Raw genomic sequence first — 15,000 nt, forward strand, 5'->3', positions numbered from 1 at the left:
TCACAGTTGGGATCACTGTTGCTGTTTGTTATTGCCGTTGCGTTGTGTACAGACGGGATAATGTCAAACCTTTCAGATGGAAGGAAACTCAGAAATGTTAATAAACAGTGAGAAGGATAGTAACAGACTTCAGGAGGACAGAGACTGACTGGTGAAATGGGCAGGAACATGGCAGATGTAATTTAACAAAGTGAAGTGTGAAGTGAGATATTTGGGTAGGAAGTATGTGGCGAAACAATATAAACTAAATACAGGGCAGCACAGTGGCGCAGTGGTTAGCATCGCAGCCTCACAGCTCCAGAGACCCGGGTTCGATTCCGGGTCCTGCCTGTGTGGAGTTTGCAAGTTCTCTCTGTGTCTGCGTGGGTTTTCTCCGGGTGCTCCTGTTTCCTCCCATAAGCCAAAAGACTTGCAGGTTGATAGGTGAATTGGCCATTATGAATTGTCACTCGTATAGGTAGGTGGTAGGGAAATATAGGGACAGGTGGGGATGTTTGGTAGGAATATGGGATTAGTGTAGGATTAGTAGGTGGTTGATGTTCGGCACAGACTCGTTGGGCCGAAGGGCCTGTTTCAGTGCTGTATCTCTAATCTAAATGATACCATTATCAAGTGGGTGCAGGAGTAGAGAGACCTGGGGTGTACACACACAGATCTTTGAAGGTAACATGTAGTGCCTTTGGAGTTGGAGAGAGACACACAGGGTAAAAAAACTCAGGAGGAAATGCTGATGTTTATACATCATTGGTTCGGTCCCAGCTAGAGAATTGTGTCCAATTCTGTTCACCACACTTTGGTAAGGATGTCAAGGACTTAGTGAATATACTGAGGTGATTTACAAGAATGGTGCCAGGGATCTGGGAATTCAGTTACGTGGAGAGATCGGAAAAGTTGGGATTGTTCTCTTTAGAGCCATGAAGGGCAAGGGGAGATTTGATATAAAATTCTAAATCAAGAAGGGTTTTGATAGGGTAATTAATGTGAAACTGTTTCCAGTGTCATAAAGTGCAGTATTAAGAAGACACAGATTGAAGGTAATTGACAAAGAACCAGAGGTGAAATGAGGAGAACTTTCTTACACAGCGAGTTGTTGGGATCTGGAATTCACTGCCTGAAAACATGGTGGAAGCAAAGAACAAAGATAATTACAGCACAGGAACAGGCCCTTCGGCCCTCCAAGCCTGCGCCGATCCAGATCCTCTCTCTAAACATGTCGCCTATTTTCAAAGGTTCTGTATCTCTTTTCTTCCTGCCCATTCATGTATCTGTCTAGATACATCTTAAAAGACTCCATCGTGCCCGCGTCTACCACCTCCGCTGGCAACGCGTTCCAGGTGCCCACCACCCTCTGCGTAAAGAACTTTCCACGCATATCCCCCCTAAACATTTCCCCTTTCACTTTGAACTTGTGTCCTCTAGTAATTGAAACCCCCACTCTGGGAAAAAGCCTCTTGCTGTCCACCCTGTCTATACCTCTCATGATTTTGTACACCTCAATCAGGTCCCCCCTCAACCTCCGTCTTTCTAATGAAAATAATCCTAATCTACTCAACCTCTCTTCATAGCTAGCGCCCTCCATACCAGGCAACATCCTGGTGAACCTCCTCTGCACCCTCTCCAAAGCATCCACATCCTTTTGATAATGTGGCGACCAGAACTGTACGCAGTATTCCAAATGTGGCCGAACCAAAGTCCTATCCAACTGTAACATGACCAGCCAACTCTTGTACTCAATGCCCCGTCCGATGAAGGAAAGTATGCCGTATGCCTTCTTGACCACTCTATTTACCTGCGTTGCCACCTTCAGGGAACAGTGGACCTGAACACCCAAATCTCTCTGGACATCAATTTTCCCCAGGACTTTTCCATTTACTGTATAGTTCACTCTTGAATTGGATCTTCCAAAATGCATCACCTCGCATTTGCCCTGATTGAACTCCATCTGCCATCTGCAGATTCAATAATATCTTTCAAAAGGGAATTTAACAAATACTTGAAAATGGGAAAACACGCAGGAGTCTGGGGAAAGGGGAGGGGGCTTGGAACTAATTAGATAGCTCTTTCAAAGGGGCAGCACTGACACAATGGGCCGACAGACCTCCTTCTGTGGTGCATCAATCTCTGATTCGATGAGCAAGAGACAGAAAGTGAAGAGAGGGAGAGAGAGGGAGAAAATGTGAAAGATGGAAAGGGAAATAGCAAGAACGAGAAAATCCGGCTTTCGTCCCTTTTTGGGCAGAGCGATCATGATCTGCCTGTGTCCGTTTCTGTTGAGGCAGGTGACACACAAAGCTCTTGTCTCCTCATTTCCATGAAATCTACGTGTCGCCCATGGTGACCCGCGCTGCTGTCTGTCTACACGCTTAACAGAGACCTAACTGTGTGTGAGACTAGATGGTCTTTCAGCCAGCATTCAGCATTTGAAGGCACTCTGTGCCTCTTAAAGGGAAGCTGCACTGAATCACAGGAGGCTGCTGCTGCTGACTGCGAATGCTGCAATTGGAGACAAGGTAAATGAAATACTGGGACAGAGAGAGGGCTCTTTGGTTCACGCATGTGGTGCTGGAGGCCTTAGTCATGGAGGATGACAGGAAAAGAGAGACCCTGTTTCTGTGGGGTGGGGTGGAGACCACGAGGAACTCCCTCCGAAGGGAATGGGAGCAGGCGGCCAGGGAGGTCAATGCAAGAAGTCTGGCCCCGAGGAACTGGCAGCAGAGCCAGAAGAAGTTTAATGAGTTCACACGGGTGGTCAATGTCAGTGAATTCATCTCCACATGACATCTCCTACCCCCATCATCACCAACCTCTCACACTGCTCAATGTACCACACCCCCATCACTCACCCATCAGCAGTCCTGAACACTCAGGACTCACACCTAACTTTCACATACTCCACCTCACCCTCACACACATTCCACTTATACCAGCTTCACACCCACCCCTCACTGCCTCCACATTCCTGCAGCTACTCAACTGTGCCAAGAACATCACCCAAACACAGTGCAACACAATCACTGACATTCTGCCCTCTCTCTTACAGAACATGGTGGCCGACAATCACAGGGAGCAGCAGTGAACCGGCGGGGACCAGGCAGACCTTCATCCCCTGAGCCTGAGGGAGGAGATGGTTCTCCATATCATGGGACCGGCTGTGACAGAGCCCGTAGCATCCGGCATCACCGAGAGTATTCAGGATGATTTTACGTTCAAGCCTTATGTCCCTTCTTAACTCCCATCTCACCCTCATCCTGATGTCTGGGATGATGTACAGGCAGCAGATGGTGGGACCATGAAACTCCTGCTTTCCATCCCACCCCCAATCTCTCACCCAACACCCCCCTTCTGAGTTTATACTTTCCAATACTTTTCTGGGCGGCACAGCGGAGCAGTGGTTAGCACCGCAGCCTCACAGCTCAAGGGACCCGGTTTCGATTCTGGGTACTGTCCATGCGGAGTTTGCAAGTTCTCCCTGTGACCGCGTGGGTTTTCACCAGGTGCTCCGGTTTCCTCCCACAGCCAAAGCCTTGCAAGTGATAGGTAAATTGGCCATTACAAATTGCTCCTAGTGTAGGTAGGTGGTAGGGAATATGGGATTACTGTAGGGTTAGTATAAATGGGTGTTTGTTGGTCGGCACAGACTCGGTGGGCCGAAGGGCCTGTTTCAGTGCTGTATCTCTAAATAAATAAATAAAATAAACAATGATAACATAAAACTGCCATCTTCCTAGTTACAGCAGATCCAGGAGACAGTGAGAGAGGGCAGCAGCACTGCACTGATGGTGAAACCCCATCACTTGGTCTGATACTCACAGTCACCAGATCAAATACTTACACTGCGTGCATCTTAGAGGCTGGCAAAGAGTCGGAATCTGCACGTGGTGAGTCACCGAGCACGAGTGAGCTGCAGCTACGCCAGGGGAAAAGGATAGTTCATGTGTCAGCTCACCAGAGGGCGAGGCCACAAACGAGTTATAATACACAGGACTCAGATGTGAACATTGCTGGAACAGCATACAGGAGAATGCTGATGGACATGTGCACTGAGATACTTTGTCCATTGACAGGCCTGTCAGACAGTCTGTTATCACTGTCAAGGAACATGGAGGAGCCCGGCTCCAACATGGCACAGGAGCTTGAAGCCCATTCTTTCCCCTGTGGAAGTGGTCACTAACTCCATGACAGCACTAGCGGACCCAGTCATGATACAGTGTCTGGTGATCATTGTCTCAGCTTCCACTGCAGCACAGACGGCAGACACCCAACGTCTCAGTGCTGCAGTGGAATCTCAGATTGAGGACATGAGATCCATGTTTGCTGCCATGCAGGATCAGACTGCTGCCATCATGGCTGTGGACCTCAGTGTTCAAAGGGGTTGCAGGCTCTCACAGCAGTCCAGCAATCTGTGATCCAGTAGATTACTAGGATTACTGAGGTGTCGCCCTATGGGAGTGAGAGTGTCTCCGTGGAGTATGAACCTGCTGTCCTCTCTCAGGATGACAGTATTTGCTCTCCCTTCACTGTCACTCCACCAGTCTTCTTGCTGTTACCCATCAGCCAGCCAAGGCTGCGACTGCAGAATGTCGAGGTGGTGCAGTCTGAATCCGAGCCCGCAAGGCCCAGGGCTGTTCGAGGACATCCTGCAAGTCCATCTGCAGTCTCCTCCAATCAAAGTCAGCAGCCTTCCACCAGCCATGCTGCTGTTTCTGGAGAAACACTGTGTCGGAGCAATAGGCAAGTCGAGGGAACCCACAAGACAAGCACTAAGGGAATACACAAGGGTGAATAGTTCAGTTTAGTTTGTATAATTGGATGTGTTGTTGGATAAATATGTTATGAAAAGGTTTTTGTTGGTGTTTTTATTGCAGGATGCTGACCAAGGGGACACTGCGATGGGTCGTCTCAGATGGGTGTAATGTTGGAGAATGGAGGATCCATGGTGGGAAAGGGAAGTTGTCTTATGGGAACCGGTATCTCAGTAGACACTCTCCTACAGCCTGTCCGGGTCGAAGGCATCCAGGAAATATCCTCCATTCCTCCTCCTCCTCCTCCTGATGTGGCCTCCGGATTCCTGGAGCGATTGTAATGTAAAGATTGGGGTAATCATTGTCTCCGAGGAGCCGCATATTTTTCTCTACAGATTCCTGATGGTCATGGGAATGTCTGACTGCTTCAGAATGAAGGTATGGTGGCTGCTGACAGGATAGTGGACACTCACCAACATGATGTACTGGGCATGCCCACACACCATTAATGGAGTGAGAGTTCTTTCAGTTCTTGTCCCTCTCCCCGTTGACTTGGGCCCCCGCAGAACCACCTACACCATCAGGAATCCCACTATTCTGACAAAGCCACGGGATCTCTCATCCTACTTCTCCCTGCTAAGGGAACAGACAGTATTATTCACCTCACCCGACATAGATGGCCTCCGTCACACTGCAGATATATCAATGGACAATACACAGGCCTCACAACTACAGGCCAGTTCGTCCTAAATCAGTGGTGGGAAAGGTTTTAGAATAATAATCAGGCGATAAAACAACAGACATCTGGAGAGGTTTGAGTTAATTCAGGATAGCCAGCATAGATTTACAAAAGGAAAGTCATGTTTGTGAAATATAATTGAATTTTTTGATGATGTAACAGAGAAGGTTGCTGAAGGGAATGTGATGGATGTTGTCTATATTGGTTTGTAGAATGTGTGTGATAAAATACCACATAAAAGGTTAATTACCAACATTGAGTCTCATGGAATGGGCTGGTCAGTGTGCAATTGGATAAAAGATGGATAATGTACAGAAAACAGTGTATCATAGTAAATGACAGTTTTTCAGACTGGAAGATGTTAGACAGTGAGTGTTCCCCCAGGGTCAGTACGAGGGCCATTGTTTTATTTTGCTGTGCATAAATGACTTGGATCTTGGAATACAGAGTAGAATTTCAAAATCTGTCTCTGATACCAAACTTGGAGCTGTGACAAACAGTGAGGATATTCAGAACCACCTGTGACAGGACATAGATACTTATTAGAATGGGCAGACAAGTCGCAGATGGAAATGTGAGACAAGTGTGAGGTGAGACATTTTGACAGAAAGGATAGGAAGGCAATATGGGTAACAGTTGTAAACAGTGTGCAGGAACAGACAGACTTGTGGGGGCATCGATCTTTAAAGGTGACAGGACATATTGAGAGATTTGTTAGTAAAACACATATAATCGTACATTTCAAAAATAGAGGTATTGAATACAAAAGCAGGGAAGTTATGATGAGCGTTTAAAATCTCTGGTTAGGTCTCAGCTGGACTATTGTGTCCACTTCTGGCCACCACACTTCAGAAAGATTGTGAAGCTCCTTGAAATGGTGCAGAGGAGATTTAACAGGATGGTTCCAGGGATGGAGGATTTTAGTTACAAGGTTAGGTTACAAGATTATGACAGGTTTAGATAATTTAGACAATGAAAAAGTGTTCCCATTAATTGATGGAAGAAAGACTAGGGGCACGGATTGAAGGTTTTGGACAAGAGATGCAGGGGGAATGTGAGGAAGAAATTTTTTCTGATGCAGCGGGTGTTAATGATCTGGAACTCACTGCCCACAAGTGTGTTGGAAGCAGAGACAATCAGTGATTTCAAATGAAAGCTGGTGGGGACCTGAAGGAAATGAATTTGCGACAGGGATTGAGCGGGGGAGTGGGACTGACTGGATTGTTCCATGGGAGCCAGCATGGACATGATGGGATGAATGGCCTCCTTCTATGTCGTACATGACTCGATGTTGGATACATCTCCTGCTCTTGTCTGGAAAGATCCAGATACATAGAAGTTCAATGAAACTGTGACCTTAACAGCCACTGGCACCTCCGTCCTCACCCTGGCGTGAGGCTCCAGGTCGTGTTATAGGAGGTGACACAGCTCTGTGACCACCTCCTTATTGAATCAGAGTTACCTCACACACTGCTCCTGGGTTAGGTGTAGGTAGGAAAACTGCTCTTGGAAAACCCTGGGTGGGTAGGGCAGAGCCCCCTCCTCCTCCCTCTTTACAGAGCTTCTCCTCTCCGCAGCCTCTGCTCCATTTTTTGGTCATGTTACAGACCCAGAGACACTGTAACTACAGTCCCTATACCTCGTCCAGAGTTGGGTCACCAAATTCTCTGTCCTCACTGAATGTCTGCAGCAGCTCACAACACAACCTCCAGAAAACCATCCACAGCACCTCCACTAACCTTATAATAGCAGAAGTAAGTCAAAAGCCCCTCACATGTAAGTTGGATGCCTGGTCATTTTAAATACCACCAGATGGGGTTACTCGTACTGCTGAATGTATGTTCAGCTGAGAGTGAGTAACACATGCGGTCAGTGGAAATGCACAGACCAAGTTTCAACGACATACATCAAAGTTGCTGGAATGACTGATAGATGTCACATTCAAATCCCTCCTTACACTACGAGCACGTACTTGGTGAACTGGGGCTAGAGCCCTGTGCAGCATTGAGCACTGGAAGTGACCAGCAGCTTTGCTCGTACCATTTTAAGAATCCAAGCTTCCATGGCGTTGGGCCCAGTGATGCTGAAGAGCTGAAAATCATTGCCAGGAGTAGATATAGAGAGGAAGACCATATGACCGTATGAATTCGGAGCAGAAGTAGGCCATTCAGCCCATCGAACCTGCTCCACCATTTAATATGATCATGGTTGATCTGTTTCTGTCTCGAATTCCACACTCCCATTTACTCCCGATAACCTTTGATTCCCTTGCCCAACAAGTATCTATCTACCTCTGCCTTAAAAATATTCAATGCCACCGCCTCCACCACCTTCAGAGGCAGAGTGTTCCAAAGACACACAACCCTCTGAGAGGAAAAAAAATCTCCTCATCTCTGCCCAAAAAGTGCGATCCCGAACTTTCAAACAGTGCCTTTTCAAACAGTTACTTTAAAAGAGAAATTGAAGAAAAGACTTCATGGCAAAAGATTGGCAGGAATATAGGAATTATGTCGGGGAATTGGAGGGGTGAGGCCATGGAGGATGTGCAAACACAAGAAACAGAATATTAAAATTAAGATGCTGCTGGACCAGGAGACAATGTAGATCAGTGAGCACAGGGGTGATGGCTGATCAGGATTTGGTGTGAGTTAGAATGCAGGCAGCAGAGTTCTGGATGGGCTGTGGTTTATGAAGATTTTTAACTGGGAGGGTGACCAGAATAGAATTGGAAAATTGGAATAGTCGAGTGTGCATTTAAGAAAGGCACAGATGAGGCTTTATGCAGCAAATGGGCTGAGGCAGTGGAGGAGACGGGTGATGTTACATAGGTGGTATTAGGCATGGTTGGTGATGGAGATGAACACAGCTCTGGTTTATATAGAACACAGAGGTTGTAAACAGTCTGGTTCAGCCTCAGACATTGGCCAGGGAGGAGGAAGTGGTTCATGGATAGGGGACAGAATTGCTTATGGAGACCGATCACACTCGCTCCACTCTTCCCAAAATTAAAACTGCAAGAACATTATTTCCGTGAAACAAGGTTTCCAGATCTCAGAGCAGGAAATAGAGACTTACCAGGGACAGCAACAGCAGTGCAGATGAGAGAGTAAATTACAAGAACTCTAATACACGTAGCAATGGTTTATAAAGCTAATATCTGGAGATGGAGATTTGCCAAGAATAACAAAAGTAGAAAGGAGGGCAGAGTAAATGACAAGAACGGTAATGCAGTTAAACATGGTTTATGGAATAAATAGCTGGATAGAGAGACTTACCAGGGACACCAATAATAGCCAGGATGGGATAGAAAATGTATTGAATAATCGTCAGTGCGTAATAGATCCGACTGTTTAATGGCAGAAAATCATAATTTGCAGAAAGAAAGTCAAACTCCCAGATGGAACTCCTGCCCATTGGTGTAACATTCCAATCTATTGTTCTCAGATTCTGACCCATTGTTGTAACATTCCAATCTATTGTTCTCAGATTCTGACCCATTGTTGTAACATTCCAATATATTGTTCTCAGATTCTGACCCATTGCTGTAACATTCCAATCTATTGCTCTCATATTCTGACCCATTGTTGTAACATTCCAATCTATTGTTCTCAGATTCTGACCCATTGTTCTAACATTTCAATCTATTGTTCTCAGATTCTGACCCATTGTTGTAACATTCCAATCTATTGTTCTCAGATTCTGACCCATTGTTGTAACATTCCAATCTATTGTTCTCAGATTCTGAACCATTGTTGTAACATTCCAATCTATTGTTCTCAGATTCTGAACCATTGTTGTAACATTCCAATCTATTGTTCTCAGATTCTGACCCATTGTTGTAATATTCCAATCTATTGTTCTCAGATTCTGATCTATCCTCTCCCTCTCTCTGGAGCTGATGATCCCTGTTAGTGTCGGGGATGATGCTCCTGCTGACACTATGGGATACCACACTGAAAGGAGTCCCTTATTAATAGAAGAGGGAAACCCTCCAGTGACACAATTAGGGCCCATGGTGACTGACATTAATTACAGTCACTGAACAAACACGTTTGGTTAATCCCTTTCAATCAAACACTTTTTGTACCACAATAAACTAAACATTTATCCAGTTTGGATGGGAATTATGAGGGTTCGTGAGAGAATGAATGGTGAAAATAGCAGAGGCACCGGACAGAATCTGTCAATTCTCTTTGTATATGAGAGTGATGACAGAGGACTGGAGGGCTACAAATTTTACACCTTGTTTACAAAAAGGAGTTGCGGGAACCCATGTACTGTCAGTCATGTACTGTCACCACCACCTCTCTCCAAACCTCCACTGTTGTTAAATTATCAGACTGATTATCCGACATCCAGTACTGGATGAGCAGACATTTTCTCCAATTAAATATTGGGAAGACTGAAGCCATTATTTTCACTCCCCACTCCAACTCTGTTATCTTGCTATTTATTCCATCCCTCTCCCTGGTAACAGTCCCAGAGTCAGACAGTTTAATTGCAACCTTGGTGTCACATTTGGGATAAAATGAATGGGCACTTGGACAAATGGGTGTTAATTAAGGGAAAATTGTGTTTAACTAAATGGCTGGAGTTTTTTGAAAAGGTAAAAAGAAAGTTTGATGAGGGAAATGCTGTTGATGTGGTATAAATTGAATTCCAAAAGGCATTTGAGAAAGTGCCACACAACAGACCTATGAGCAAAGTTATAGCTCATCAAATAAAACCAACAGTAGCAACATGAAACTAAGCTGGTTGAGTGACGGGAAAACAGAGATAAGTGATTAATGGATGCTTTTAGGGCTGGAGTAATGTTTGTAGTGGAATCGAAGCAAAATACTGCGGATGCTGGAAATCTGAAATATAAACAGAAAGTGCTGGAAATACTCAGTATCTGTGGAGAGAGAAGCAGAGTTAATGTTTCAAGTCGGTGACCTTTCATCAGAACTGGCAAAGTGGGGGTTTTGGGGGAAACACAAGTACAGAAATGTGACCATTAGAGCGGGGGTGGAGGATGGAGGGTGTTGAAAAGATAAGCGAGCGCATGCTCGGTGTCACACTTTTGGACGGAGTGGAGGTGTTCCACAAAGCAATCACCCAATCTGCGTTTAGCCTGCTGCGGTGTTCCAGTGAACATCAACGCCAGCTCGAGGAACATCACCTCATTGTTCGATTAGGCACTCTACAGCCTGCCGGTCTGAACACTGAGTTCAACGATTATTTTGTTTTATCATTTTTTGCCATGTGCCAGCATTAAACTGATTTTATATGTTGGTGCTTTTAGCTAGGGCTGTTCATTATTCTGTTATTTAACACCCTCACTACACTAATGCTTTGTCTTTCGCCGCACAACTAGCACACTTTCTTTGCCTTTTACCCATGACCTCCTGGTCAGTTAATCTCTCCGACCCTCTGTTCTATCAACAGCTCTTCTGTTCTCTTTTGCCCCACCCCTGCTTTATTTGCTTAAAACCTATTACATTTCTAACCTTTGCCAATTCTGATGAAAGGTCACAGAACTGAAACGTTAACTCTGCCTTTCTCTCCACAGATGCTGCCAGACCTGCTGCGTCTTTCCAGCACTTTTTGTTTTTATTTAAGGTTTGTAATGGAATTTCCCAGGGATCAGTGTTGGGACCCTTTCTCTTCCTGACAAATATTAATGACCTCGACCTCGGTGTACAGGGCACAATTTCAAAGTTTGCAGATGATACAAAACTTGGAAGCATTGTGAACTGTGAGCAGTAAATTGCAGAAAATCAAACGGACATGGACAAGTTAGTGGAATGGACAGACAGGTGGCAGATGAAGTTCAATGTGGAGAAATGTGAAGTGATTCATTTTGGTAGGAAGAACATGGAAAGACAATGTATAATAAAGGGTACAATTCTAAAGGGGGTGAGGAGCAGAGGGACCTGGATGTATATGTGCATAGGTCATTAAAGGGCGCGGGACAAGTTGAGAGAGTAGTTAATGAAACATACAGTATCCTGGGCTTTGTTAACAGCAGCATGGAATACAAGAGCAAAGAGGTTATTTTGAACTTGTACGAGACACTAGTTCGGCCTCAGTTGCAGTATTACGTCTAGTTCTGGGCGCCACACTTTAGGTAACATGAAGACATTGGAGAGTGTGAAAAAACATTCACAAGAATGGTTCCAGGGATGAAGAATATCAGTTCTGAAGATAGACTGGAGAAGTTGGAACATTTTCCTTGGAGAAGAGAAGGCTGAGAGGAGATTTGAAAAAAGGTATTCAAAATTATGATGCGTCTGGGCAGAGTGGATGGGGAAAACTGTTCCCATTCCTGAAAGGATCGACAACGAGAGGGCAAAGAATTAAAGTAATTGGTAAAAGAAGCAGCAGTGACATGTGGAAAACTTTTTCACACAGCGAGTGGTTAAGGTCTGGAATGCACTGCCTGAGAGTGTGGTGGAGGCAGATTCAATCGAGGCATTCAGGAAGAAATTGGATAGTTATCTGAAAAGGAAGATTGTACAGAGTTACAGGGAGAAGGCAGGGGAGTGACACCAGACGAATTGTTCTTTTGGAGAGCCAGTACAGGCACGATGGACTGAATGGCTACCTTCTGTGCTGTAACAATTCGGTGATTCCATGGCAATCGACCACAAAATGAGCTTCCAACCTTATATTCGTGCCATCACTATGACGACCTATTTCCACATCAATAACATCGCCCAACTTCACCCCTGTCTCAACGCATCTGCTGCTGAAGCTCTCATTCATGCTTTCATTACCTGTAGACTAGACTGTTCCAACTCATTCTCCCACATTCTACTATCTGTAAACTTGAGGTCATCTAAAACTCTGCAGTCTGTGTCTTAACTTACAACAAGTCCCATTCCCCGATCACTGACCTACATCAGCTCACAGTCAAACAATGTCTTGATATTAAAATTCCCATTCTTGTTTTCCAATCCCTCCATGGCCTCACCCCTCACTAACTCTGTAATCCCCTCCAGCCCCACAACCCTCTGAGATATCTCTGCTCCTCTAATTCTGGCCTCTTGTGCATCCCTGATTTTAATTACTCTACCATTTGTGGCCACACCTTCAGTTGCCTCGGTCCCAAACTCTGGAATATCCTCCCTTCACAGCTCCACCTCTCCACCTCGCTTTTATCCTTTAAGACACTTCTTTAAAACCTGCCTCTTTGACCAAGCGTTTGGAAACCTAACCTAATATCTCCCTTTGTGGTTCAGTGTCATACTCTGTTTCATAATGCTGCTGTGAAGTGCCTTGGGATAAGTTCTTGTTGAAGTTTTCCAGACAGGATTTGTCAAGAGCATATCCGTGCTGCTTGAAATTTATTATGCTATGCTTTTCCAAGCAACAAACATTTATAGTGGACATGCACAGTCCAAGATTCAAAGACATACATCAAAGCTGCTGGAACAGAAGTTTGACGTGACATTCCACAACTCCTCATGCTACTCGCACACACAATGTACACCCGGGCACAGCACGGGGCAGTGTGAAGACCACACCGGAAGTGGCTGGTAACTCATATCACATCCTTTTGTGGATCCTTGCTTCCAAAGTGTGGGCAACAGTGGTGCTGTAGAGCCATAAATCACCACCAAGGAGAGATAGAGAGGGAAGGAAATTCACTTTAAAGGGGGACGTGGAAACAGATTTGAAGGCGAAAGATTTTCTAGAATATGGGAATGTACAGGGGAATTGGACTAATTGGAGGGGTGAGGACATGGAGGGATTCTAACACAAGAATGAGAATATTTAAATTAAGGTGCCGCCAGACTGGGAGCCAATATATATCAGTGAACACCGGGGTGATGGATAATCGGGATTTAGTGTGAGTGAGGAAACAGGTAGCAGAGTTCTAGATGGGCGGTAGTTTATGGAGGTTTATAACTGGGAGGATGACCAGGATAGAATTGGAATAGTCAAGTGTAGATTTAACAAAGGTACAGATGAGGGTTTATGCAGCAGATGGGCCGAGGCAGAGGTGGAGTAGGCAGGGTTTGTGATGGAGAGAATATAGAGATGAACTCAGCTCAGGTTTAAATAGAACACAATGGTTGCAAACTGTTTGGTTCCGCCTCAGACATTGTGCAGGGAGGGGTATGTGGTTCACAGATAGGGGACTGAATTTCTGATGGAGACCAATAACACTGGCTTCATTCTTCGAAAAAAAAAACTAAATTACTTGAACAGTATTTCAGTGAACCAGGGTTTACAGATCTTATATGTGGAAATAAAGACTTACCAGGGGCAGTAACAGCAGGAGAGATGAGGGTAAATTACAAGAACTATAATACCGTTAGCAATGGTTGTAGAGCTAATAGCTGGAGACAGAGATTCATCAGGAAGAACAACAGCAATAAGGAGGGACGCAGAGGAGGCCTGAATTAGAGGAGCACAGATATATTGAAGGGTTGTGGGGCTGGATATTACAGATACAGGACGGGAGTTGAGGTCCTGGAGGGAAAACAAGGTGGAGAATTTATATAAAGACATTATTTGATCAGGAGTCAATGTCGGTCAGTGATATGTGAATGGCACTTGCTGCGAATTAGGACATGGGCAGCAGAGTTCTGGAGGTCTTCAAGTGAACAGAGAGTAGCATGCGGGAGACCAGACAGGACCGTGTTGGAATAGTCATTTCTAGGGGAAATGAAGGCGTGAATGAGTTTCAGTAGCAGATGGGCTGAGACGGGTGATGTTGTGTGCTGTTACTGAGGTGGAAACAGGCGGTCGTAGTGATAGAATGAATATTATGTGATAAGCTCATTTTGTGGTCAACTGTGACACCAAGGTTGCAGACAGACTTTCTGAACCTCAGACTGTTACCAGGGAGAGGGATGGAATCAATTGCAAGGGAACAGAGTTGGAGTGGGGAGTCAAAACAATGGTTTCAGTCTTCCCAATATTTAATTGGAGGAAATTTCTGCTCATCCAGTACTGGATGTCGGATAATCAGTCTGATAATTTAACAACAGTGGAGGAGTGGAGAGAGGTAGTGCTGAGGTAAACATGATGGAGTTCTTTGATAGAACAATGGAGAAGGTTGATGAGGGTGGTGTGATTGAAGTTATATATATATGGACTTTCAAAAGGTGTTTGATCAAGTGACATTCAAGAGACAGGTTAGGAAAACTGAACCCTATGGATTAAAGGGACAGTGACAGTGTGGATATAACATTGACTAAGGAACAGTAAACAGAGAGAAGTGGTGAAAGGTTGTTGTTCAGACACGATGGGAGTATACAGTGGTGTTCCCCAGGGCTCGGTATTAGGACCACTGCTCTTTGTGCTCTTGGTAATCAAGGGGTGGGTAGGGCAGAGCCCCCTCCTTCTCCCTCTTTACAGAGCTTCCCCTCTCTGCAGCCTCTGCTCCATGTGTTGGTCATGTTTCAGACCCAGCAACACTGTGACTACAGTCCCCATACCTTGTCCAGAGTTGGGTCACCAAATCCTCTGTCCTCCCTGAATGTCTGCAGCAGCTCACAACACAACCTCCAGAAAACAATTGACAGC

Source organism: Heterodontus francisci, unplaced genomic scaffold (genome assembly GCF_036365525.1).
Source record: "Heterodontus francisci isolate sHetFra1 unplaced genomic scaffold, sHetFra1.hap1 HAP1_SCAFFOLD_260, whole genome shotgun sequence".
Lineage (NCBI taxonomy): Eukaryota > Metazoa > Chordata > Chondrichthyes > Heterodontiformes > Heterodontidae > Heterodontus > Heterodontus francisci.